Here is a 26,842-nt window from a genome sequence, read left to right as displayed (position 1 = left end):
GTAACCGCCAGTGCTGAAAAAATGATGGTGTCCATGTTCTGGGACAGCGAGGGCGTAATCCTTACCCATTGCGTTCCAAAGGCCACTACGGTAACAGGTGCATCCTACAAAAATGTTTTGAAGAACAAATTCCTTCCTGCACTGCAACAGAAACGTCCGGGAAGGGCTGCGCGTGTGCTGTTTCACCAAGACAACGCACCCGCACATCGAGCTAACGTTACGCAACAGTTTCTTCGTGATAACAACTTTGAAGTGATTCCTCAAGCTCCCTACTCACCTGACCTGGCTCCTAGTGACTTTTGGCTTTTTTTCAACAATGAAAGACACTCTCCGTGGCCGCACATTCACCAGCCGTGCTGCTATTGCCTCAGCGATTTTCCAGTGGTCAAAACAGACTCCTAAAGAAGCCTTCACCGCTGCCATGGAATCATGGCGTCAGCGTTGTGAAAAATGTGTACGTCTGCAGAGCGATTACGTCGAGAAGTAACGCCAGTTTCATCGATTTCGGGTGAGTAGTTAACTAGAAAAAAAATCGGAGGCCTTAGAACTTGAATACACCTCGTACATGAGAGCGCGGTGGTGGGAATTGTGTTAAAAGTTTTAATCTTTCGATTATTAAACGTTTAGTGTTGAAAACGCGACCGTACAGAAAGAGTGGCAATGGATAACTCGTTTTATACCGAGAATAACGAGTATATGCAAGTGTAGTGCGAATGTGGTTAGAAACCATGTTCATGTAATTTGCAATCAAGGAACGAATGAAATCGAGTGTTCCGTAAAAGTGTGTTATCTAATTTATAACTAATATCAGTTTCATAACTTTCGGATGGGATCGTTTTGTGTTAGTGTGAACGGAGTACATAGGTGATGTGTCGTAGGCTACACAGTTGAGACTCTGATTACCGACGCTTGTACCTATGGAGTAAGTTTGCCCCTCAAAACTGGCTAACATAGTTGTTCGATGTCTTTGATACTATCAAACAGCTAGAGTGGAACATTTCCAGCAAACTGATAAAAAATGAGACAACTTAAATTTGTAAGCACGTAATTTGCATCGACGGCTTTCCGAAACTCAAGCAAATGGACACTTATCAACAGCGTTTTGGATCACGCGGAGAAACAGATCAAGCTGAGTTCCATACGAACGGTGCTTGAGAATTCTGTGTTGGTATCTATAGAGGGATATTCTGTCCCTGTTGGCGTTTACCTTCGATTGCAAAAGATGATCAGTTTCTGATTGCCTACTGTATCAGTAAGCCGTGTTTCCAACCGATCCATTGGCTAAAGAGGATATCAGACTTTACAAGTCCAAACACTCTTTGAGATTATATAAACACTCAGTTTCAATTATTAGTCGGGTTAACTGCGAAAACGCATGCTTCAGTGTTGAACACGGAGTTTGCTGCAGGACTCTGACGAAGGTTCTAAACACACTGCCTAAACAAAACCGTGAAGCACTCGGAAGAGAAGGAGGAAACTAAATTAGACTTAACGGGTTGAGAGGGTGTGTGAAGTCCCGGTATGCGCCGTGTACGTAATATGTTATAGGTAGTCGAGACCGTAAACCGAGATTGTAAACTTGGGAAGGATGGAGCAGGAGTTGTGAAATAGTCCGGTCGTGATGTGCAAAAGCGTTATTAGCAACTTTGAATAAACGTATGTATTTAGGTGAAAAGAATAGCAAAACAAAGGGAGTTAAAGATTACAGACATTAGTTGCAGCAGGTTTGGCCGGTCACTGGCTTAATTGAAGTCACTGAACGTACAAGATGCGTGACCGCGTGTTACTTGCGGTAGATACAACCTTCACAGTCATACAGTAATCGTAGTTACAAAGAGCACCGATAAATCACATGGAAAGAAGATGTAAGGCAGTTGAAAGAAATACCGCCGCAAACAAAGTCCATACTGACCTGAACACGCGTTGAATTACCATTCGGCTGTCAAACTTTTTAGGATTGACGTCCCGATCCCGCGATTACTAAACACGGAAGTGTCATTAGATTAAATCGATCCTTATCAAAAGCAATAAAGACGGTTAAATAAGATACTAGGCCCCCGTAACAGAATAGTCCAAAAACTTTCATGGAATGATTAGAATAAGTATTCAGCGATTGTAAGTTCGCATTACAAGAAAATGATGCATTTACATACTCTTGTTAGGTTGAGCCCCTTTGGTAAGTTCTTGTCATCAACTGCATTGTAGCGTGGACCATTTGACACGCTCGAGGCGACTGCTCGCCCTTGAGCGACCTCCAGAGGAGTGTCTGGTTCAAAGGTTTCACCCGCGAAAATAAGCGGAAAACAGATGTCAAGTTCCCGGCTTACAAGGTGAAGCGGGCATCCTCTCAACTCAGGTACCAAAGACATCCCAGTACTACAGACACTACTGGGGGAGAAGCAATGTTGTTTCGTTTTAACGTATCGGTACGTTAGCGTAAATCATAGGGATAGATGGCATGCTGCAAACACAATGCCCCTTCTCACAGTTTTCCGGCAATAATTAGTGACAGGGAAGTTGAACATATTCATCGTACGAGGCAATTCATGTCCTGTCGAACCAGAGCGAAGGGTGTAACTTTTATAAATATAAATGTATATTCTTTTGCGAACTAAAACTGAACTTGTTTCCTATCTTAAACTTCATGTGTCTATGTTGCCGTTCTCATCACTGCAAATGGTGTAATTACGAAACGCTGTCTGATAAAGGTGAGTCACCAAACTGTCTGAAACTATATAACTGAATTTTAATTAACTTTTATCATAACGTAAACTGCAGAATAAAAAGGCTGCCCTGTGAAATTATGTATTGTTTAACACAGTGAACAGCGCTACAATGCCTGACGACATACTACGTGACTTGCAATTTCAGCTCACAAGACTAACAGAATAAAAAATAATACATTACAAGACTAATTTTGAAGGAATAAATAATCACAAAAATGTTTCTGTGAAAATGCACTGTAACTTTACGAACTGACTAAACCAGTTTCCAAACGCTGCATGATACACACGCAAATTTAACACTGCACTGTCAGAATAAAGCTGCCTGCATAAGAAATATGATCTGAAATGAACTTTACCTAATCTGACTGCGGCATTAATTTTGAAATGCAATACATACCTATGAATGACCCAAATGTTTCCTAAATGAAGTAAAACTGGTGCTAGTAAATTTATATGGCGCACCTGTAGCAATGGATACTCGGTACTGCTCGAAGCGATGAACATAAAATATGAAGCGCAGCGGCAAACTAGCTAAAGGAAAGAAAGCCTTGCGTATTGCATCGCAAAGACGTACAGCTATTTGAGGCAGATCACGCTTTAGTCTTAGCCACTGTGTTCCTCTCAGTGCAATACAATGCGGCGACACAAGTAACCAGAAAATAAAATTCCGTAAGGAGACAGTGGTACAATTTAACTTTGTTAAATGACTGGAAAGAACCTACCCATTTTCTTTTAAAAAAAGAACTATATTGTTACTAATGAAACACGCTCTTTCACAGCTAGCAAGAGCTCTACAACAATTGTTTATCATTAAGAAAACTTGACTCTGCCGTTAAATTAATTATTAAACTGATAAAGGAGTAACTTCTGTCTGCAAGCCATGTAAACTGATAGCTTTACTTATTCATGTCTGAAGAATGAAGCTGACCAACCCGAAATAACAATGAAAAAATCCCACTAACTTTCCATTTTCCAAACAAATCATAAATTATGCGCAAGCAAGCAAGGCAGCAATAACAGTGCCTGGAAATTTTCATTTCTCAAATTAATCTTAACCAAATCATATTTCCAAAATTCAGCATACTATATGACTTTCTTTGTGCTCTGCAATCTCTTTCCAGACTGCTCAGAAGTGAGAAAAACACCTGATTCGTTCTCTAATTTCTCACAGAATGCTTAGCAACGACAATACTACTAGTAACCAAAGATCACACTCCTTGTTCTCACAACCTCTGTGACGTAACATATCGACTATGGAAAACCTCTGTTAGAAAAATATCTGTATGCAGATAAGAAGGATGATACATCGAATGAAAAGAGAGCTTACATCACTTGTCTTGAGTACCAAAAAAAGCTACAAACCTTACAAGAGCTGTAGTGGCTGGTTGGTTGGTGCCGAGAATCGCTGAAGCTAGATTTACAGACGATCACAGCGATGAAAAGTGTAAAATCGCGAGTTGTATATCAACTTAAGTTAGAGCAATCTTGCCCATTAAAAGTTATCTTCTTCTTTCCCTTTCTAATTTTTCTTTCGTTGCTCACTGACAATAATGGGCTGTGAGCGATACAACATGTCATTATTCAGCCACAAGTATTTAAATTATTACATAGACACTGACAGAAAAAAAATTAATACACCCATTTAGAGGTTTCCAATTTACTCAAGATTCAGTGTTGTAACAGTGCATGTGGAGTACATGAAATGATTCAGTTTAGAGATCAATAGAATAAGCAGTCCTGAGGCACCAGGTATGGACCCATGCAGAAACACCTTATGCAAGTACGATGTGTAGCTTCCACAGACGGCAGTGCATGCGCTGAATCTAGCATACAGTCGATCGAGCAGATGGCGAATACCGTCATGGGATACGTTATGCCACGCCTACGTAGTTCTGTAAGAGTTGATGAACAACGAGCCGCACGAGTCACTTTTCGTCCCATCATACCGCACACGTGCTCGAATGGAGACAATTCCGGAGACTGTGCTGGCCAGGGAAGTTGCTGCATGTCTTGAAGAGCAAGTTGAGCTTCATGGGCAGTATGTGGGCGAGCACTATCCTGCTGGAGCAACGCACCACATCCCTGTTCCAAGAACGGCAAAATAACGGGTCTAACAACATTCTGCACGTACCGAGCGCTGGTTAGCGTCCCCTCTAGAAACACCAAAGGTGAAAGGAAGTTGTGGTTTACCGCATCCCAAACCATAAGGCCTCTGGTAAGGCCAGTTTGTCTTGGACGAATGGACTCTACCAAACACCGCTCACCACGTCTTCGTCGTACGCGCAAACGATTGTCACTTGCGTGCACCAAGAATCGGCTTTCATCGCTGAAGACCACGGCGAGCCATTTCATCTTCCAAATGATCCTCTGACGGCACCGGTCTAGCCGTGCACTACGATGCTGTAGCGTGAGTGGAAGACGGGCTACAGGTGAGCGTGCCCGTAATCCCACTGCTAATAACCGGTTCACAACAGTTCATGTTGAAGCGTTGGGCTCATAAGCCGTCCTACCAATGCAGCGCTAGTTGTACGACCTGCCGCTGCTACTCTCACAATACGACGATCTGGTAGGCGGCGTTTCTGCGCGGACTTCCAAAACCTCGTTTCGACTGTGAGAATATTCACGTGACCACATTCCAACGTCGTTGAACAACTTACACAGCACGTGCAACTTGTGTGGCAGTTCTCAGGAAGAACCATCCTGCCACTCGGAAGGCCATAATTTAACCCTTTCCAAACTCGCTCAGTTGACTGTAGGAAGCACAGGTGCATGTCTGTAGCATGATCACCTACTTGCTTCACACGTTTTCACCACAATGAGCCTTCCGCCTTTGACCATTCCCTATTAAAGGGTGCACACAGATTCCGCGCTGAAATCTGTGCCACTACGCTATCTGTTGGCGGACGACGCATTTACTATCCCTCAGGTGACATACACCGCATGAAACTCGACTTCGTCTTTTATGATATTCTATTTTTTTCCGGCAGTGTAGTTTCAAAATATTAAAACCAATAAAAACATGATATTTTAGAAAGTTCTTAAAATGACGGATTGGCATTGATGGTCTATTAAAATAATACTGAGAAAAATTGATGAAGTATTTCGATCCATTTAAAAGGAAACTGCCTACATAGGGAGAGGATTATTTTGGAGCGGATAGGATGAGTGGGTCTGGTGGTGTAAGGTGCGGCGTTTTAAATCAGAAGGCGTGGATTTGACAACTGGTGCAGCGCGCGAAAGTGAGTGGAACGGAGATAGGGGGTTTGAGATTGAGGCAAGTGGAGGCTAGGAAATGAGTATGAAGAAGGAAGCGTAGAAGAACTTGGGAAGGAAAGATGGATCCCAGATGTGGGGAAGTGTGGTTGATGCGTTAGGTCTGGTAGGAGAGGCAAATGTAAGGGTTCATTTCTTTGGGAGATGTCTGTGACGGTTTTTTTTTTTATGAAGATGGTATGGAGAATGTGTAACTGTACTGTTGATGGGATTTGTTTGTAGAGTGGTGCAAACGTATCACCACAGCAATGCTATGTAATAAAAAGCATCCGTACACCCCACAAAACATACGTTTTTCATATTAGGTGCATTGTGCTGCCACCTACTGCCAGGTACTCCATGTCAGCGACCCCAGTACTCATTAGACATGAGGGAGTAGAATCGGGCGTTCCGCGGAACTCACGGGCTTGGAATTTCGTTAGGTGATTGGGTGTCACTTGTGTCACACGTCTGTACGCGAGATTTCCACACTCCTCAACATCCCTAGGTCCACTGTTTCCGATTTTGTAGTGAAGTCGAAACGTGAAGGGACACATACAGCACAAAAGCCTACAAGACGAGCTCGTCTGTTGACTGACAGAGACCGCCGACAGTTGAAGAGGGTCGTAACGTCGTAATGTGTAATAGACAGACATCTATCCAGACCATCACCCAGGAATTCCATACTGCATCAGGATCCACTGCAAGTACTATGACAGTTGGTTGGGAGGTGAGCAAACTTGGATTTCATTGTCGAACGGCTGCTCATAAGCCACACATCACACCGGTAAATGCCAAACGACGCCTCGCTTGGTGTAAGGAGCGTAAACATTGGACAATTGAACAGTGGAAAAACGTTGTGTGTAGTGACGGATCATGGTACACAATGTGGCGATCTCATGGCAGGGTGTGGATATGCCGAATGCACGGTGAACGTCGTCTGCGAACGTGTTTAGTGCCAACAGTAAAATTCGGAGACGGTAGTGTTATGGTGTGGTCGTGTTTCTCATGGAGGGTTGGTTTTTAAGTAAGGGCCGTTCGTGCGTATAGTCCCGTAGTTCGCGCGGACGCCGCAACAAGCCACCGCGCCACTTACCGGCATCCTTCCCGTTCACACTGATGCAAGTTGCAGCTCTGTAGCTAACGTGTACGCATCGCTGTGCTACTTTATAATGTTTACGATTATTGAATCGCCCGCCGCGTGTGAGATACGGTCAGTGATACGTTTTTTGACCGCGAGAAGCCTATCAGCTGCAGAAATTCATCGTCAGTTAACAGAAGTGTATGCCTTGAATGCGATGAGTGAAGGTAAAGTGCGTCAATGGGTTAGAGAGTTTAAAAATGGCCGTCAAAACGTCCATGACGAAGAACGCTCAGGCCGGCCCTCTGTGATCACTGATGATTTGGTGGCTGCAGTCGAAACAAAGATTCGTGAGGACAGAAGATTCACAATTTCCACTCTTTCTTTGGAATTTCCACAAGTTTCAAGATCGGTTTTGTACAAAATTGTGTCTGAAAACCTAAACTTTAAGAAACCTAAACTTTAAGAAACTGTGTTCTCGGTGGGTACCCAGACTCCTCACAGAGGACCACAAAGGGAAGAGATTTGCCACTTCATTGGACTTTTTGATTCATTACGAGGAAGAAGGGGATGACAAATTGTCACTGGAGATGAAACATGGGTATCCCATATCTCTCCCGAAAGCAAGCGACAATCGACGGAATGGCGACACACAACCTCACCCGTCAAGGTCAAAGCCAAACAGACGCTGTCAAAGCGCAAGATTATGGCAACTGTGTTCTGGGATCGGCGCGGTGTTTTGCTAGTGGACTTTATGTTACGAGGAACGACAATCAACTCAGATGCCTACTGTGCAACTCTAAAGAAGCTCCGCAGAGCAATTCAAATCAAAAGGCGCGGCATGCTGACAAAAGGAGTTTTGCTCCTGCACGATAACGCTAGGCCTCACACCTCTCAAAAGACGCGGGATTTGATTGATTCTTTTGGCTGGGAAGTTTTGGACCATGAACCATACAGCCCCGACCTTGCTCCTAGCGATTTTCACCTTTTCCGGTACCTGAAACACCATCTTGGCGGGCAGCGCTTCAATGACGACGATGAAGTAAAAGCGGCCGTGAACTCTTGGCTGTCGGAGTAGGCGGCCGAATTCTTTGAAGAGGGAATTAAAAACTTAGTTGTACGGTATGGCAAGTGCTTAAATAAACAAGGCAACTTTGTAGAAAAATAGGTAAAAGTGTGTAGAATCAGAAAATAAAAGTTTTTTTACAAACGTATTTGTATCTTTTTTAAAAAATAAAAACGGCCCTTACTTAAAAAACAACCCTCGTATCACAGCACAGGCCTACATAGACGTTTTAAGCACCTTCTTGCTTCCCACCGTTGAAGAGCAATTCGGGGATGGCGGCTCCATCTTTCAATACCTGTTCATAATGACGGCCTGTGGCGGAGTGGTTACACGACAATAACATCCCTATAATGGACTGGCCTGCACAGAGTCCTGACCTGAATCTATAGAACACCTTAGGGATGTTTTGGAACGCTGACTTCGTGCCGTGCCTTACCGACCTACATCCATACCTCTCCTCAGTGCAGCACTCCGTGAAGAATGGGCTGCCAATCCCCAAGAAACCTCCCAGCACCTGATTGAACGTATGCCTACGATAGTGAAAGCTGTCACCAAGGCTAAGGGTGGACCAACACGATATTGAATTCCAGCATTACCGATAGAGGGCGCCACGAACTTGGTTCAAATGGCTCTGAGCACTATGGGACTTAACATCTATGGTCATCAGTCCCCTAGAACTTAGAACTACTTAAACCTAACTAACCTAAGGACATCACACAACACCCAGTCATCACAAGGCAGAGAAAATCCTTGACGCCGCCGGCAATCGAACCCGAGAACCCGGGCGTGGGAAGCGAGGATGCTACCGCACGACCACGAGCTGCGGTCAACTCATTCTAGTTACCATAATATGATCCAAGATATTTATTGCTTCGTGGAATTCAAGTGAAACGTGATATTTTTTTCGGAAATAGTCCCGTAACAGATGTAAAATCATAATGCAAAAAACCGATTGCACTGGAATAATTAATTGATAGATGGTAATATTAGTGAGTGGTAGCAGCTTACGAATGTAATTTTAAATTTTGGATTTGTGGGGATCCAGACCTCCAGATGCTTAATAAACGTAAACATGGTCCGCAGTAGGGTGTAATGCGATATTTATATGATCGTATGATAAGCTAATTTCGGCCGACCGAGGTGGCCGAGCCACCCAGTGATCACCGAGTGATCACGAGGCAGAGGCCACGAACTTGTAAGTCATTTTGAGCCAGGTGTCTGGATACTTTTGATCACATAGTGTAGCTGGAGGATAAAGAATGCGAATGTTGCAGTTGAGATTGCAAGATATAAATAGAATATTCGCCGGTGTTTAGTGCGTGTGAGGAGTCAGAGGAAAGTCACGTGATGGGAAGGATTCTTAGGGGGTGGGGGGTGCATCAAGATATTTTCAATAAGCTTCCTTACCGAAAGGCTGTCACATACTACAATAAATCGTGCCGTCGCCACGAAACACAGTAGTAACTGCAACGGCTTAGAAAAGTCGGACCCAGCGTCAGTGAACATGAAAAGTTGCTTGTGGAGTTAGGTAACATCGCAAGTCTGTGAGTGGTTGGCGAGGAAAAATTATTAATTCTGCTTCATTAGTAAAAATGATAGTGGATGCAACATGATAGTGGGACTAACTGCATTTTAGTCCGTCGACCAATTGTGCTTCCATGCGACATCGCTTCATCAAGGTTCAGCAGGCTTAACTTGTACAAAGCAAAATTGCAGATGGGACGTCATCGGTAGCACAGTCAGCGTACGGAATAGGTGAAATTTTCAGGAAATTCCTGATTGGAAGAACACGAATGGCTGCGTTCCTTTCTCCTCCCCGTCCTCCGCCGTTGCAGCCCCTCGCCGTTTAAAGTTTCACCGGAGATGAGTTACGCCGCCTCCCTAATGGCGCAGTTCTGTCCGCAGGGCCCCGTGATCTGCCGTACCCGGCCGGCCTGCGCACAAAGGCGCCATTGTCTGGCGATCAGGCCCTTGATGCCCTCCAGCCCTCAGCCAGCGTGCGCGGGGAATTCTTAGGGCTCGCGCCTCACTCGTGCTGCCCTGGTCGACCGATCGATTGATCGATCGCCTGCAATCGATAACTGCTCCTTGTGTTCCCTCCGTTCGAGTCCTGTCGATTGGCTAACAAGCTTGATTTCTGTGTACCTGTTGTCCCTACTGACTCCCACCTACACTATGGTAGCACTTGAGCCGATCTGCACCGGTTTACACTCTGTGCTACTAGTGACGTCCCATACTGCTTTCTGTAGAAACTTAACGAAGCGATGTCACACACAAACACAATTGGATGAAGGACTAAAATGCAGTTACTTCCACTATGATACCGCATCCACTGTCGTTGCTACTAATGCATAGAGCAGTGACACTCCCAATCTGACAGATAATGGCTCACCAAGTTCCTAGTGCGAACATTGAAAGATTTTCGGAGTACGTTTGGTATTCGATCTATTTCGGTTTTTACCATTTAAACTAAATTCTTAAAAAATGCATATACTGTGATATAACCAACATATTAAATAGTTTTACAGCACACCCTCTGCTGACATACGAACCCACACTGTATGTGGTTATAAGTTAGAAGATAAGTATAACTCTTAGAATCACTTTCATTACTGCCATTTATTTACTGGAACACCCCAATTACATTTATACGGTTCGCTCCGCCCCTTTAGGATCACAGGTCACTTTCTTCCCAGTACCTCTTCATTCTCTCGCTCTTCTGGGTCTCTCTGCTTCCATGAACTTCATTTTAATTCTGGTATGAGTTCACCAATGACTTTCCACTGTATATGTGTAGCTGGATATATTCTGGACAGTAGTATATTGATTTTTTTCACTTATTCTAATTGTCTTCCAGTTGCCCCTCGCTTCTCTCATCCAATTGTTCACTGTGTGCCTAACAAATCTCAGGCTTCTCATGGGTATCATGCTTGACATTGGTCCAACGTTCTCAAACAGATCTCGCCTTGATCTATGTATCCATACTTCACCTTATTTCTTCGTGCATCGATGTGTCTCAAGATCTTTCATTCCACCTCTTCGAGCAGGATGCAGGCCCTCTCCGTTGTGCATAATAAGGTATTTCTGATTGTTGACTTATTACGTTTCAGTTCGACGTTCCTGGACAGGTTTTTCTTTCCAGAAGTTGTTTTTGTAACATATCGCAGTTTGTGCAGCGTTTGGGACCAGTTGCTCTGTAAATTGTTACTTTTCTCCCCGGTAACAATAGCCGTTCACATTCTCCAGCGCTTGACCTTCAATCTTCCAGTTAGTCTGTGCATTCATAATGTGGGTCTTATTGTACCCTACCTTAATACAGTGTTTTGCTGCTTGGCTGTATAGTTGTTTTTATTTTGTATCTGAGAATAACACATTCAGTAGCAACAGTTTTGTTCGCTGTCACAACTATGGCAGCACTTCATCCAACAACACGCTGTACAAAATCGGTCACAACCCATTTGCTTGTCGTTCAGTTCAAAGTTTCCCTACACTGATCTACAGTACCTACCCTAGCAGTTGCGCGTTTCAAGTTTTGACGCATCTTTTTTTAAAATATCGGACAATTCCACTGGTTATTACTTCACAACAGTGTACAGCTAAAGTAAATAAACATAAACTTATTATTTGTTATTCCCTGTTATAAGCGTATTGTAATTTATGGGAGTGTTTCACCTGAGGCGTTTCACTTTTATTTACAAAACATCTTCAGTAGAGGCCGGCCGGTATGGCCGTGCGGTTCTAGGTGCTTCAGAATTAGTTCTAAGTTCTAGGCGACTGATGACCTCAGAAGTCAAGTCGCGTAGTGCTCAGAGCCATTTGAACCATTTTTGAAACTCGACATTGGTACAAACTTTCACTCTTCGCTTCAGGCATATACACAGAAAAAATAAATTGTGGCTGTTAACAGTACACTGTCCTGTCGGTTGATATAAATAACAGTCTCTCTAAAGCCTAGTCTAGTAAGTTCGCACTTGAAGACGCTGTAGCATGTTAAGTACCTTGGTTTCACTTTGTTGTGTGATCATAGTCCGGGTGATGAGATGTCAACCAGAAACAGTATTTTTTTTTTTTAATTGTATTTCAATTCCCCATCGGGGCGGGCTGGCAGCAGCATATGCGCAGCTCTTTAGCCGAAAGACATCAATAGAAGACATTTAAAAATAACAAAGGAGAAAACATGGTGAACATAGATACGAAAAAGGGGGAACATCATGGAAGACAATAGACAAAAAAGGGGGCGACTGTAAAATGGAGATAAAAACCGTAAAAAAGTAGTAGACACAAAAAACCACACACTGGGACAATTAAAAGAAACAAGGTGCAGTATGACCAGAGCATAAAAGTATCGATGGATGGCATAGCACATAACAAACACTGACAGTAACACTAAGTACACGGCCAGCACACAATGAAATTCACACCTGTCGAAGCACAGGAGAAACAGAAGTAAATACAACACTGACGTGGCATGATGATCAAAAAGGAGGATCTGCCAGGCGCGAGGAGGGAGGGAGGGAGGGGAAGAGAGGGGGGAGATGGGCGGGGGCACACCAGAGAAGGCCAGGTAGGAAGGGACGTGTGAGGGAAAGAGGCAAGGATGGGGCAGGGGCAGAAACAGTATTTTTTTTTCTTTATTGTATTTCAATTCCCCATCAGGGCGGGCTGGCAGCAGCATATGCCAAAAGACATAGAACAAACAATAGAAGACATTTAAAAATAACAAAGGAGAGAATATGGTGAACATAGATATAAAAAAGGGGGGAACATCATGGAAGGAAATAGACAGAAAAAGGGGCGACTGTAAAATGGAGATAAAAAACTGTTTAAAAGTAGCGCACACAAAAAGCCACACACTGTGACAATTAAAAGAACACAAGGCATACTACGACTGGAGCATAAAAAGTATCGACGGATAGTGTAGCACCTAACAAACACTGACCGCGAACCTCACGGCAGTACACAATTAAAATCACACCTCTTGACGCACAGGAGAAACAGCACTAAACAAAACACTGATGTGGCACACCGACGATGATCAAAACGGAGGATCTGCCAGGTGCAAGGAGATGAGGGAGACCGGAAGAAGATTGGGAGGGAGGGAGGGGAAGAGAGGGGGGAGAAGTGCGGGGGTCGCGCTGAAGAGTGCCAGGTAGGGAGGGATGTGGGAAGGAAAGAGGCAAGTATGTGGTGCAGGGTCTCAGGGGGGGGGGGGGGAGGAGGAAAATCCGCTATGGGAGAAGGAGGGGAAAAAGGGGGCCCTGGGGAGGGGGGAGGGAACAAGGCCAGGTTATAGTTGGAAGGAAGGGCAGATGTCACGGCAAAGTTCGTCATCCGGGAGGGGGAGGCGCTGGAAATTGCCCTGATGAAGGAGATGGAGGGTGTGGAGGTGGAGAGAGGGAGGGATACAGCGATAGAGGTGTGGCAACGGGCGTGGGGTGGAGACGAAGGAGGAAACCAGAGGGGGGGGGGGGGATCAAGCCTGTGGACAATGAAAAGGATGCGGAGATGTTGGAGGAACAGGAGGAGGTGGGGGAAGGGGATCAGGTCATACAGGAGCCGTGTGGGGGAAGTAAGGCGGATACGGAGGGCAAGGTGGAGCGCATGGCATTCAAGGATTTGGAGGGCCTTGTAAAAGCAGGTGGGGGCGGAGATCCAGGCAATGCTGGTACAACAGAGGATAGGATGGATGAGGGATTTGTAGGTGTGGAGGATGGTAGGAAGGATGCAATCCCCATGTCCAGCCAGACAGGAGTTTCAGAAGGCGGAGGTAGGAATGGGCTTTCTGTTGGGCGGTCTGGAGATGAGGGGTCCAGGTGAGGTGTCGGTCGAGGGTAAGGCCAAGGTATCTCGGGGGGGGGGGGGTGAGCTGGATGGGACGACCATAAAGGGTGAGATAGAAATCATGGAGGCGAAAGGAGCGAGTGGTGCAGCCTATGATGATTGCCTGCAGAAACAGTACACAGTGAAAAGTTTTTATGCACCTACATTGCCCTACATAAGTTTGGAAACACCTTGCTGCGTATTACAACGGAGCAAGATGGAAGTGATATATGTAAGTTATTGGTTAGGATACGGAATAGCAAGCTCAAATAACGGTTAATAATGACACGTACAGTATTGCACATGTAATTATTGTACATATACATACATATAATAACATACTAGTACTGCTCCGTTTTATGTAAACGGACGTTATCTGTCCAAGCAGTTCTATTAAACACACCAGGTGGCGCGTGTATACCGCATGGCTATGTAGAGGTTCGTTGTTTACATTTCTGTTCACTTGTAGTTGAGTTTGCATAAAGGTATAACACGCCGCGAAAGTAATTGAAAATGGCCCCAAAGTGCCATATTCCTTATGAATCACGGGTAATGGTAATCACTTTGCACCAAGAAGGCAATAGTGTCCGAAAAATAGCAAAGAAACTGATGATTTCCGTCAGCGGAGTTGTCAAAACGATACACCGGCATCGAGAAACAGGCTCCTATGGAGATTGTCCTCGCTTAGGAAAATATCAGAACGCCAGGAAAAGTATTTGGTAGTGACCCGTAAACGTAACAGATTAAAAACTGTCCGTGAATTGACTGGTGAACTAAACGCACCGACCGAGGTGGTGCAGTAGTTAGACACTAGACTCGAATTCGGGAGGACGACGGTTCAATCCCACGTCCGGCCATCCTGATTTAGGTTTTCCGTGATTTCCCTAAATCGCTCCAGGCAAATTCCGGGACTTCCTTCCCCGTCCTTCCCTAATCCGATGAGACCGATGACCTCGCTGTCTAGTCTCCTTCCCCAAAACTACCCAACCCAACTAAACGCAACGAGGGATACGCCGGTGAGTGAGTCAACAGTGAGACGACGCCTGGCAGACAACAACATCCGAGGTTATGTAGCAACAAGGAAACCAGTGTTGCGCCCTGTTAACAAGAAGAAAAGGCTTCAGTGGGCTAAGACACACCAACATTGGACAGCAGGGGATTGGCAAAGAGTCTTATTCACTGTTGAATCCAAGTTCGAAACATTTGGAAGTAAACGCCGTCAATTTGTCCGCTATTTACCACATGAACACTTGAATGCTCACTGCGTAATTCCAACTGTAAAGCATGGAGGGGATTCTGTGGTGGTATGGGGATTCTTTGGGGGGAATAAAGACGGAGATTTGGTGAAAACAGATGGAAAATGAACCAAAAGGATTATCATGCCATTCTCCAGCGACATGGCAACGGCCTTGCCGCAGTGGATACACCGGTTCCCGTGAGAACACCGAAGTTAAGCGCTGTCGGGCGTGGTCGACACTTGGATGGGTGACCATCCAGGCCGCCATGCGCTGTTGCCATTTTTCGGGATGCACTCAGCCTCGTGATGCCAACTGAGGAGCTACTCGATCGATTAGTAGCGGTTTTGGTCAAGAATACCATCATAACGACTGGGAAAGTGCTGACCCCACGCCCCTCCTATCCGCATCCTCCACTGAGGATGACACGGCGGTCGTATGGTCCCGGTAGACCACTCGTGGCCTGACGACGGATTGCTCCAGCGACGTGCTAAGACATCTGGTTTTCCTCTGATTGGAAAAGGGTTTGTCTTGCAGCAAGATACAGACCCGAAACATACGTCTCGCTTGTGTCAGAACTAAGTGAAGTCTCTAGAGGTTCGTAAAATATTGAAAAACATGGAATGGCCGCCCCCAATCTCCTGATTGTAACCCAATCGAGCTCCTATGGGATGAATTGGATAGGAGGATCCGAAAACGGGAAATCATGATTGGACCACAATTGTAGAAGGTGCCGATGCAGGAATGGAGATTAATTCCAACTGAAATCTTGGCAAAACTGACGCAGTGCATGCCGAGAGTGTGCAAGGCAGGGCGGCTGGGGTGGCCGAGCGGTTCTAGGCGCTACAGTCTGGAACCGCGCGACCGCTGCGGTCGCAGGTTGGAATCCTGCCTCGGGCATAGATGTGTGTGCTGTCCTTAGGCTTAAGTTGTTCTAAGTTGTAGTGGACTGATGACCTCAGAAGTTAAGTCGCATAGTGCTCAGAGCCATTTGAACCATTTTGAACACACGAGCGCTGCGACAGCTGCAGCAACTTGACGCCTTAAGTTCACTGCCATCGATCACCTGCCGTACAGTACAGTCCCGACTTGGCCACAGCCGGTTTTCATCTGTTTCCAAAACTCAAAAATCACATTTGAGGATTTTACTTGGATAGTGATGAAGCGGAGCCAGCAGGGGTGAGCTTGTCCCCACGTCGACAAGGTCAAGCATTCTACAGCGATGGTATCAACAGACTCGTCTGTATTTGGGGGAAATGTGTTGGTCGGCAGGGTCATTATGTGGAGAAATAAATATGTAGATTTTAAGAATAAAGATGTAAAACTTTAACAACGTTTGTTTCAATTAAAAAACTTTAAGAGGTTTCAGATAAAAATCGTAGGCATTACGTTTCAGGACGCACTTGTAACACACTTGTACATGAAATAAACGATGCTACCAAGACCGCTACGGTCGCAGGTTCGAATCCCGCCTCCGGCATGGATGTGTGTGTCGTCGTTAGGTTAGTTAGGCTTAAGTAGTTCTAAGTTCTAGGGGACTGATGACCTCAGACGTTGAGTCCCATAGTGCTCAGAGCCATTATTACTATTTTATTTATTTATCGCCTCCGGCATGGATGTGTGTGTCGTCGTTAGGTTAGTTAGGCTTAAGTAGTTCTAAGTTCTAGGGGACTGATGACCTCAGACGTTGAGTCCCATAGTGCTCAGAGCCATTATTACTATTTTATTTAATTATCGCCTCCGGCATGGATGTGTGTGTCGTCGTTAGGTTAGTTAGGCTTAAGTAGTTCTAAGTTCTAGGGGACTGATGACCTCAGACGTTGAGTCCCATAGTGCTCAGAGCCATTATTACTATTTTATTTATTTATTTATCTTTTTTTTGTGGAAGGCAGTGATGAAAGCAAAGGCTGGCTATTTTGAGGAATCGAAAATTTAATTGTTGCACCTTCGTGTGTATTATTTGAGCTTAATAAACATTTGGAAAAAAAGAAAATGCCTTTTTATACTGTATTTCCTTCCCACTGTTTATAATTACTAGGTGTTTCCAAACTTACGGAGGGTGGTGTAGTCGGTCATCGTACTGTCCAGACAGAGACGGAGACGTCAGTGTATCGTCACGTCTGGTTTCGCTTCCGCCCAGGTTCTCGTCCGGCGACCTGTCGTCTGAGTTGGACGACGCGCCGGACGAGCGGAAGCCGCTGCCGCCGACGCACGAGGGCGTGCCGCTGGGGCTGTCGAGCGGCGTGCAGCCGGCGCCGCCGGGCCCGCAGCACGGGCCGCCGCCCCCCAGCGCCGCCCCCGCGCCGCCGGTCGGCGGGCCTCCGCCTCCGGCGCAGTCGCAGAGCGGCGGAGACCTGTCGCTCAACCTGCGCACCGGGCCGCGCACCACCAGCGCGCCCTCCTCGCCCGCCAAGACGCGCGAGTCGCTGCTGCAGCGCGTCCAGAGCCTCACCGGCGTCGCCAGGGACCAGGGCGCCAGCATACTAGGTGAGCGGCGCTGCACCGTACTCATACTGAGAGGACTTTTTTTTTGTTTTTTTTTTTTTTTTTGGTCATCAGTCTACTGACTGTTTTGATGCGCGGCCCGCCACGAATTCCTTTCCTGTGCTAACCTTTTCATCTCAGAGTAGCACTTGCAACCTACGTCCTCAATTATTTGCTTGACGTATTCCAATCTCTGTCTTCCTCTACAGTTTTTGCCCTCTACAGCTCCCTCTAGTACCATGGAAGTCATTCCCTCATGTCTTAGCAGATGTCCTATCATCCTGTCCCTTCTCCTTATAAGTGTTTTCCACATATTCCTTTCCTCTCCGATCCTGCGTAGAACCTCCTCATTCCTTACCTTATCAGTCCACCTAATTTTCATCATTCGTCTATAGCACCACATCTCAAATGCTTCGATTCTCTTCGGTTCCGGTTTTCCCACAGTCCATGTTTCACTACCATACAATGCTGTACTCCAGACGTACATCCTCAGAAATTTCTTCCTCAAATTAAGGCCGGTATTTGATATTAGTAGACTTCTCTTGGCCAGAAATGCCTTTTTTGCCATAGCGAGTCTGCTTTTGATGTCCTCCTTGCTCCGCCGGCCGGTGTGACCGTGCGGTTAAAGGCGCTTCAGTCTGGAACCGCGTGACCGCTACGGTCGCAGGTTCGAATCCTGCCTCGGGCATGGATGTGTGTGATGTCCTTAGGTTAGTTAGGTTTAATTAGTTCTAAGTTCTAGGCGACGGATGACCTCAGAAGTTAAGTCGGATAGTGCTCAGAGCCATTTGAACCATTTGAACTTCCTTGCTCCGTCCGTCATTGGTTATTTTACTGCCTAGGTAGCAGAATTCCTTAACTTCATTGACTTCGTGACCATCAATCCTGATGTTAAGTTTCTCGTTGTTCTCATTTCTACTACTTCTCATTACCTTCGTCTTTCTCCGATTTACTCTCAAACCATACTGTGTACTCATTAGACTGTTCATTCCGTTCAGCAGATCATTTAATTCTTCTTCACTTTCACTCAGGATAGCAATGTCATCAGCGAATCGTATCATTGATATCCTTTCACCTTGTATTTTAATTCCACTCCTGAACCTTTCTTTCATTTCCATCATTGCTTCCTCGATGTACAGATTAAAGAGTAGGAGCGAAAGGCTACAGCCTTGTCTTACACCCTTCTTAATACGAGCACTTCGTTCTTGATCGTCCACTCTTATTATTCCCTCTTGGTTGTTGTACATATTGTATATGACCCGTCTCTCCCTATAGCTTACCCCTACTTTTTTTCAGAATCTCGAACAGCTTGCACCATTTTATATTGTCGAACGCTTTTTCCAGGTCGACAAATGCTATGAAAGTGTCTTGATTTTTCTTTAGCCTTGCTTCCATTATTAGCCGTAACGTCAGAATTGCCTCGCTCGTCCGTTTACTTTTCCTAAAGCCAAACTGATCGTCACCTAGCGCATTCTCGATTTTCTTTTCCATTCTTCTGTATATTATTCTTGTAAGCAGCTTCGATGCATGAGCTGTTAAGCTGATTGTGCCATAATTCTCGCACTTGTCAGCTCTTAGAGAGATAAAGTAGGGCTAGATAGATAGTGGGGCGGATAATGAGTGTGAGAGACAGAAACATAGATACTCTGGACATCAACGGACCAGAAGGCGATGCCACCAACAATACACTAGGCCGGAATATCAACAAAACGTATCTTTACTCTGACTTAGGAAATGTCATACAATAGGCACCTAATATCGCGCGGTGCCTCCTGTGGCCCTGCAGATTGCAGTGAGACGCTATGGAAGTGAGTCTTATAAACGCTGATGGACCATGCAGGACGACTTGTGCACCAACATAGTTCTCCGTATTAATAGCAATATGGTCTATTGCTTTATAAACTGTAAGGCCTTCATCTCCTATAAAATCGTGGTATCTTCTGTGTGAGCGGTCCAATGCCGTTGCTCGAGCGGCTGCACGAAGACTGACGACACCTTCTTAACAGATTCATTATTTATATAGACAAAACTGTTGCCTCCTTGAGCCCCTGGTTCTCTATGTACGCTTGGCGGTTGTTGGCTGACGGTAATAGTCATAAATTTTCTTAAGTCCGTACTGGGTTGGATATCCCGTACGCGAGCTGTAGAAAATCTAGCAACACGCGTCTCATTTGGCTTGCCATGTTTGTAAACACTTAACGAAAAGCGATAGGCAGTTACGTAATGACCAAGGTCAACGCCCACACAATCTCCCATGTGGCTGATGCAATGGCTTTGTAATTCTTTTTTTTATTTGGTATTCTTTTTCGATAGGAATAAGGAAAAGCGAAGACTTCATTTAATTTCTCCTCTGGAGGCAGATGAAACCAAATAGTTTGCAGAGCGGCAGCCAATTCTGATCTCTTCGTGAGTGCAGGATCCATGCACAGAGCCTGCGTTCCATGACATCCCAGACATACTCTATGAGGTTAAGATCTTGGCTCTGGAGGCGCCACCCCAGTCTTTGGATCTCCCATGCATGTTCCTGGGACCATACCTGGGCGACTTGGGAGCTATGTGACGGCACATTGTCATCCTTAAACACCGCAGAACTGTCGGGAAATGAAACTACTCCAGAGACCTTTTCAAGACTCAGACATTTATGAAATATGTATGCAGCCTGAAGCGACGAATGAAAATTTGTACCAAGGCGGGCTTCTAGAACCCACATCTCCTGGTCCCTAGGCAGATGTGCTAACCACTACATCACTCTGGCACAGTGACTCTGAACAACTGCACAGACCACAATAGCACACCTCCTTCCTCAATCCAAAATTACGTTCACACGTCAGCCCACTTGGTAGTCCCCCTAAACTCATTTGATTAAACCACCTATGCCTGGGTTTCAGGCAGGATCCCCCATTTCTGCCAGTGCGTTGTGTTAGAAGGCCAAAAATGGGTATAGATGGTCACCGAGCAGCTCAACATATAGCGGATCATTCGGATCTCTTCCAAAACAACTATGGGTCCCATTCCATACCAGGACCCGTCGATTCATATGGTCTGCACCACAAACAGTACCTCCCGTCGGCATGGTGCAGTTGAAATCATTTCTTGTCCGACCATATCACGTTACGCTGTTGTGCCAGATGACGTTTGGTTAACATTGGCACCCGTGTGCTGCGCCTGGGTTTCAGGCAAGATCCCCCATTTCTGTCAGTGCGTTGTGTTGGAAGGCCAAAAATGGGTATAGATGGTCACCAAGCAGCTCAACATACAGCGGATCATTCGGATCTCTTCCAAAACAACTATGGGTCCCATTCCATACCAGGATCCGTCGATTCATATGGTCTGCACCACAAACAGTACCTCCCGTCGGCATGGTGCAGTTGAAATCATTTCTTGTCCGACCATATCACGTTACGCTGTTGTGCCAGATGACGTTCGGTTAACATTGGCACCCGTGTGCTGCGCCAGCTCCCATGTCCCATGGAATCAATTGAAACATCCCCTTAGAAAAATGAAGAATGACAGTGCTGGAAAAACTCTTACGTTATTTGATTTTCAAACAGCTGAGAGAAACTGAACGTACTCAGACATTTCTCTCTTTACTCATTCTGATCAACACTAAACTGACACACAATATTTTTAGCGCAATGTAATCTGACTTTCAATAATCCCTACAAAAGAATGGCCCTGACTGACAGTAACCTATACCTTTCATGAATCACTTACCTCATAAAAATCTTCGTTACTTGAACTACTGCAATACAGCGAGCGCCAATACAACCAGCTAAACAAAAGATTCTAACTACTGATAGCACTAACTACTGATAGGAATAGTTAGCAAATGAAAGATTTTGATAGAGCATCTCTCTCCCCACATCCGTCTCTGCTGGCGTGTCACCTCCAACTGCCCAACGCTAAGCGCTGTTTACATCGAACTGTCCAACTCTACACAAGCAAATATTCCAACAGTGAGTCCAACCAGCCACAGACTGCACACAGCGCAGTCAGCGATTTTCATACAGAGCACTACGTGGCGTTACCAACACAATAACCTAAACAGCCTACTTACACAATGCTCCTGCGGATTGTACACTGGAAGACGTGTGTAGAACGTCCAGTGTTGAATTGAGCCATGATTTGTTGTACTGTTCCCCTTCTCTCACTTTTGACAATCCGTCACAGATGTCGCTGGTCACTGTAATCGACGGTGGCTGGACGGCCGGTAGTTAGTCTGTTGTGGACTGTGACACCCTCGTTCAACCATTCACTATTGACTCTGGACGCGGTTGAATGTGTGAAGCCGACCAACCTACACCTTTCGACGGCGTCAGCGCACGAGGAGGTTGCATGTTACAGAAGTCACTGGCACAATCGCTTCTCAGAAAGTCTCCTATAGAACTGCAGATGGCACACGGTGAGTGTGGTGAGCATACAACACACCTGCGCGATCTGTGCCCTACATCCCGTATTTGCTAAGTCACTGTACTTACGAGGTGAATACGGGACGAGGCGACCGTTGTGGCCGAGCGGCTGTAGGCGCTTCAGTCTAGAACCGCGTGACTGCTATAGTCGCAGGTTCGAATCCTGCCTCGGGCACGGATGTGTGTGACGTCCTTAGATTTAAGTATTTCTAAGTTCTGATGACCTCAGATGTAAAGTCCAATAGTGCTCAGAGCCATTTGAACCATTTTGAATACGGCAGGTTCCATAACCCGATTTCCGAGTAACTTCGATCAGTGGAAGAGGAGTCAAAATAACCGTACATGTGTCTCGGCTTATCCGTAGATACCAGACCTTTTTTCTGCGAAAACGCCGACCAAAGTTTTCGCCATGATTTACGTGCCTTTGAGCAGGCTGAAAGTTGAACTGAAGCGGTGGCGCAGTTTGTAGCGTCGCAGCTTCGCAGTTTCGCGCTCCGTGAGCGAAATTCAATTCTTTTTAATTTAATTTTATTTCATTCATCTACCCATGGTCGTAGAAGGTTACTGCACAAATGCTGCATATCACATTAGGGAACAAATGGCTCTGAGCACTATGTGACTTAACTTCTGACGTCATCAGTCGCCTAGAACTTAGAACTAATTAAACCTAACTAACCTAAGGACATCACACACATCCATGCCCGAGGCAAGATTCGAACCTGCGACCGTAGCGGTCGCTCGGTTCCAGACTGTAGCACCTAGAACCGCACGGCCACTCCGGCCGGCCACATTAGGGAACACAAGAGCGTTGTATTAACTGTGGAATTACAACTGTGTTTCACAGTAAGTGTCATACAATTGTTATATGTGTGTGGGGGGGGGGGGGGGGTATTTTCGGGGCTTTCGGTATTTTGAAATTCTCATTCTCTTATAGTTGTTATCAATTTTTATATTAATTATTACATTTTATTCTTATGTTTGTTCTTCCGGAACATTTCGTGCATTCCATTGGATGGTACCGATCGTAGAAACATTCGAAACACAGAAATTCCGAACACCAGAATCATCGATCAAAGGGAGGTTTACCACAGTGACGCTTGGGAGAGAAACTTCATTACCATTACTGAACTTTTCACTCATTTCCAATAATTTCGGAGCAGTCCACTCATATTGGATCTTTTTTTCCGGAAACTGCTTCTTGCAGTTGATTGTGAATCAAGATACACTGCAAGAATTTCACCGAGGACAATTACTTTTATTTTTTATTTTTGTTCACCAGACATGTACACTATTTTGGTACATATCCGATATCACTATTCAAAATGACCTCTGAGGGTCATTAGATATTAAGGGCGACCAACGCGCCGTTGTACGTCCTTTCACGCAACTACATTAAGTCTGTCATACTAATTTGACCCTTTTCTGAACATTAGCGCTTAGAAATTAATATAGTAACTTTACACCCCACCCAAGCTTAGTCATCAAATACTATCACTGACCCCAAGTAATTGAAAAATGGGTTATTCATCCCCCATACTTTTAGCCTGCTTCTACCCGATGGTATTTTGTCCGTCCTGCGTGCATGCGTTTTGACCATGCGTGGAATTTGCTATCCCATATATATAGTTTCAGCCTATCCACGTTCTATAGTTCTATAAAATCGTCCACGAACTAGGACATTATACGTACACACGCATTAACTTCCTGCGCCTTCGACCCGATCATCGGATTACTTTAGTAACACATTTTTTCCAATCACATGGAAGAAGACGATTTCTCAATTTGCGCACGCGCGTTGCTTTCCGACATTCTCACACCCTAGCTGCCGGCGCCACCTCAGTTTACCTGAGAGCCCGCGGCCCACTGAACGTTGGCTGGGGTGAGGAAGCACGCTTCTAACGTTTGAGCTGAGTACAGCTATTGACATGGTACACACGTACCGTTTATTTTACATTTTATGGACGTCTTTTGCCCCTTTCGGCGTTCTGTATTAATGTTGGACTATGCCTCTTTAGGCAGTTTGTAGATTTAGTGTGTTCCGAAGAAGGCGTGGTTATCCGCGCCGAAACCTAGGTCAACAATCGAGGCGGATTCTTTATAATCGTTATAATCATTAGATAATTAATAGACGAACAAGGGCAACGTTATTTCAAAACACACTGGAAAACATTTTGTAGTAATCTTCTACAGAGAGAGATAGATAGAAACAAGAACAAAAAAACTGTAATCCGGTTTCGAACAAGGGGTGCAATAACTGTGAAGCCACAACGCTGGCAATTGTGCCACCGCTTCGGTCGAATTCATCATTCGCTAAAAGGCACATACAGTACTTTGAAAACTTTGACCGTCTTTTTCTCTGAAACGGTCGGGCATCTGTGGATAAGCCGTCACACGTGTTCGGTTATTTTGATTCCTCTTCCACTAATCGAAGTTTCTGGTAAATCGTGTTACAGCAGTTGCCGTGTACTTCTCGTTAGAACACAACGGAACGTTACAGACAGGTCCTCTTACGATTTTCTTCATAGGGGTTAAAGAATATGAAAGTCAGTGCGCAGACATTACTTTCCTAAAGAAGTACTACGAACTAAAAGACATGGTTCTGACGAAGAAGGATTTATTTTAAGAACAGTTGACAATATTCTAATGCAAGAGGAATGGAGTTCAGATAGAAATCCTAAATTTATGTTTCATGTCACCAAAGCCATTCATGGTCAGTTGAGTCTATCTACCTGTCTTTCTTTCTCTTTTTTCTTCAAGTAAATTCCAAATTAATTAAGAAGCATTGCCACTCAAAAAGAAGAACAGTGTCTGAGGCTTGCATTCGGGATATCGTTGCATACGTTCCCGTTAGTAAGACTTTTTTTTCACTTTTGCTTATTATTTGTTTTCATTATCGAATTGAAATTTTAGTTAAATAATATCGAATCATGATTTTATCATCAGAAATAAAATCTTTAGTTTTAATCATTAATGAATGAAAATAAATTAAAATTTTATACAGCCATACAAAATGTCTTACTGTTAAATGAAGAATTTATATACAACAATCTTTAGGAACTTTAACTCACATGCAGCCTTTTTACGTTATCAAGATATATGTTTTCCTTTCTATATAGCACGCAACGCGAGAAACAACTGTGTTTTTCTACTTCTGTAGAGCTGACTTTTTTACTATCCAAAATACTTTATTTAATGAAAATTATTTCCTAACTTATGTTCTTACTTGTCCATAGTGTCGGCTTATTCCTTCTCAGGCTACCGTAAAACCTAAATCATTTTTCAAGTATGTGGCCTCTTTTGTGGAAGAATAGTCCAGGAAAAATATTCCAATCATCGAACAACAAAATAAAGACTAAGGAGACACAAACGCACGAAGTCCACTACTATAATATGAATACCTGCGGCGAGACTATGTCGCTGTGTTAGCACGCGACACCACCTTCCTCCCACCTATCTCAACGTCAAAACTTTCTTCCCGACAAACTTTGACATTGACATCCCGTGCCGTTACCTTTCGCACCGTTCCATTCTGTCCCGTTCCTTTCGTTGACACCAAGTGTGTACGTCATCATTTCAAATGTTTTGAAATTCAGTTCCGTGAAGTGGGACTCGACCGTACAGACGGATGGAGAGATGGAGAGATGGACGAGAGCAGCTGATAAAATGGAAAATTGAACAGATACAGTAGAACCTACCGATATCACTTGTCAGATGGTCCCGTAACGTATCGACGTTGTGGTGTTTCACGTTATATCCGCGATAACAGAAATAACTAAACACTGATAATTTTTGGATCTATATCACTTTTTTGGATGTACTTTATAGTGACATACGAATCTGTCCTCCCCCCATAAACCATGGACCTTGCCGTTGGTGGGGAGGCTTGCGTGCCTCAGCGATACAGATAGCCGTACCGTAGGTGCAACCACAACGGAGGGGTATCTGTTGAGAGGCCAGACAAACGTGTGGTTCCTGAAGAGGGGCAGCAGCCTTTTCAGTAGTTGCAGGGGCAACAGTCTGGATGATTGACTGATCTGGCCTTGTAACAATAACCAAAACGGCCTTGCTGTGCTTGTGCTGCGAACGGCTGAAAGCAAGGGGAAACTACGGCCGTAATTTTTCCCAAGGGCATGCAGCTTTACTGTATGATTAAATGATGATGGAGTCCTCTTGGGTAAAATATTCCGGAGGTAAAATAGTCCCCCATTCCGATCTCCGGGCGGGGACTGCTCAAGAGGATGTCGTTATCAGGAGAAAGAAAAATGGCGTTCTACGGATCGGAGCGTGGAATGTCAGATCCCTTAATCGGGCAGGTAGGTTAGAAAATTTAAAAAGGGAAATGGATAGGTTAAAGTTAGATATAGTGGGAATTGGTGAAGTTCTGTGGCAGGAGGAACAACACTTTTGGTCAGGTGACTACAGGGTTATAAACACAAAATCAAATAGGGGTAATGCAGGAGTAGGTTTAATACTGAATAGGAAAATAGGAATGCGGGTAAGCTACTACAAACAGCGTAGTGAACGCATAATTGTGGCCAAGATAGATACGAAGCCCACACCTACTACAGTAGTACAAGTTTTTATGCCAACTAGCTCTGCTGATGACGAAGAAATTGAAGTAATGTATGATGAAATAAAAGAAATTATTCAGATACTGAAGGGTGACGAAAATTTAATAGTCATGGGTGACTGGAATTCGGTAGTAGGAAAAGGGAGAGAAGGAAACGTAGTAGGTGAATATGGACTGGGGCTAAGAAATGAAAGAGGAA

The 26,842-nt window shown here is 44.8% G+C and overlaps 1 protein-coding gene, 1 long non-coding RNA gene and 1 pseudogene across 2 annotated transcripts in view; all 3 read left to right on the top strand.

Annotated features, from left to right (window-relative positions):
- Window positions 1-17,419, top strand: part of LOC126095105 (uncharacterized) — a 372,545-nt gene extending 355,126 nt beyond the window's left edge. The window contains exon 3 of the long non-coding RNA XR_007521909.1: window positions 17,321-17,419. This is a non-coding gene — a long non-coding RNA (uncharacterized LOC126095105). The remainder of the gene's footprint in view (window positions 1-17,320) is intronic.
- Window positions 15,345-15,462, top strand: LOC126095859 (5S ribosomal RNA; annotated as a pseudogene).
- A 125-nt stretch (window positions 17,420-17,544) lies between the features above and the next one.
- LOC126095771 (synapsin) overlaps window positions 17,545-26,842 on the top strand; it is an 859,815-nt gene continuing 850,517 nt past the window's right edge. Inside the window, exon 1 of the mRNA XM_049910577.1 lies at window positions 17,545-17,667. The gene's annotated coding sequence lies outside the window, so the exon portion shown is untranslated. The remainder of the gene's footprint in view (window positions 17,668-26,842) is intronic.

The sequence above is a fragment of the Schistocerca cancellata genome, chromosome 8 (genome assembly GCF_023864275.1).
Source record: "Schistocerca cancellata isolate TAMUIC-IGC-003103 chromosome 8, iqSchCanc2.1, whole genome shotgun sequence".
Taxonomy (NCBI): domain Eukaryota; kingdom Metazoa; phylum Arthropoda; class Insecta; order Orthoptera; family Acrididae; genus Schistocerca; species Schistocerca cancellata.
This window is presented reverse-complemented; position numbering and strand designations above follow the sequence as displayed.